Consider the following 1,957-nt stretch of genomic DNA (forward strand, 5'->3'; position numbering starts at 1 on the left):
TGTGTAGTCATGTAACACATTATTTTAAAATAATATATTTTAAACAGGTGGATGCAGGAATTAAGAGTTAAAACAGAGTCTTGTTCCATTTAAGCTATCTTTATTTCACATTTATTTGTACACAATAAATACAGTTAAACATCCATGGGTGTGTAAATACGACGCCTGGCAGCCTCTGCATAGCCGACGCTGTAAAACGTGGGAGTTTTTACGTCCTTTAAGAAAATGAATTTCAGATTCTGACTTGATGCATAATCGAGACCAGTAAACAGGTTAACAAAAAATTCTCTAATGGAAAAGAAACTTTAGTTATTCTTTTAATACAACAGGGTAAATGCAAACTTCAAAAATAAGTTTGATGTCATTCAGATCTCAAGGAGATCAACGAGAACGCAGCGTCACGGCTGACGGATACCTCTTTTCCTCTGATCAGATTCAGCTACAGTTTAATTGTTTTTGTTTTCTTAAAATCCTAATTCTAAAAACAAAAAAGGGGAAAAAAGCTGTGCCATTACTTGCACAGATATCCATCTCTAAGCTCTCCGTAAACTATCAATACGATCGATAAGTCATATCTCAATCAAAGACACTACAATGGCTATTTACGGCTAAATAACAGGAAGTATTGATACCAATACGGCTGGTAAACAAACATCAAACAGGAAATATTGAACAAAACATCCACAATACTGAAAAGGAATAAGAAGACATCAGAAAGTGCTTCACTATAGATTTTAAACTGGACAGCTAGCAGCTCAGGATGGTTTCCTCCTTAAAAATAAAAGGCATCTTTAAACTGCACATGCTCAGTGTAAACTGTCCTCCCCAACAGCGACTGTTACTGGCATCATTAGTGTCATAAAAACTGTTTTTTTCTGTATTATGCAACATAAAAACAAAAGAGTTAGACTGTGTGTTTATGTGTTTAAGTGCTATGTTTCCCACTTTAAACTTTTCCTAAACATTAGAAGGGGAAAAAAAGATAAGGGATCCAAAACAATCACAGGTAAAAATTGCCACTTTTCCCTTGTTTGTGTAACCGCGAGCGGTCACGTGTGTCGGCGGAGAGGACCAGCCTCTTTTCGAGACTTTTGGTTTGCTCACAAGTGCAGCTCTGTTGCATAGACGTGAATCTGATGGTGGTAACAAAGAGCTATGACGTGAGACACAACGGGGGCGAAATCATAACTATAACATAAAAAATTCTTTCTTCAATCCATAAACGAGGAGAAATTCTGCAGCTAAGGCATCCATAACACGATCAGTTAGAAGTGATGTTTTCCGACGAGCTGAAGGAAGAACTTATGTTTTCTTGCAGAGACTTTAATGTGAAACCAGAGCCAGGAGGCAGTTTATCTTAAACATAATCGACTAATGAAGCCAAAAAAGAAGTGAAAACATGTGCAATACCCGTGTGGAGCACGGGCAGCCTAAAGATCGCTCAGGTGAAAACAGAGAATTGATTTATGGTTTGCTGATGATGTAATTAGCGATAATCAGACTATTTTTGCTGATTACTGCTCACAATTTCTTTGTATTTTGACTTCAAACAACTTTTTTTTTTTGCGATTAAGTGTCAACAGAGATACAGAAAAGTGGTTACACCTAAAAAGCAAGGTCACTGAAGGCAGCGGTGTGGTTGTACAATGGTGCTGTAACCTTGTCCTGTCACCAGGGGGCGACATCAAAATATCTGCTGTTGTCTTGTTGGCCCTTGGCTTACGGTGCATTCCAGATTGAGTCGGAAGTCGGAATTCCTGAGCTCCCAGTAGTAATTTTCATCAACTAGTATTTCCTTCTTGGAAAGTCAGAGCAGCCTCAACAATCCAAGATGGTGACAGAGAACATAAACATAATCTGCTCTGTCACTCACCTGTATTTGTGACTCATGATATAAGCCACACGCTAAGCACTTACCACATTCTATCAATGAACGCGATGCAGCTAAAATAAATCC

The sequence above is a fragment of the Pundamilia nyererei genome, unplaced genomic scaffold (assembly GCF_000239375.1).
Source record: "Pundamilia nyererei isolate P.nyererei 1_Seehausen unplaced genomic scaffold, PunNye1.0 scaffold00015, whole genome shotgun sequence".
In the NCBI taxonomy this organism is placed as follows: Eukaryota; Metazoa; Chordata; class Actinopteri; order Cichliformes; family Cichlidae; genus Pundamilia; species Pundamilia nyererei.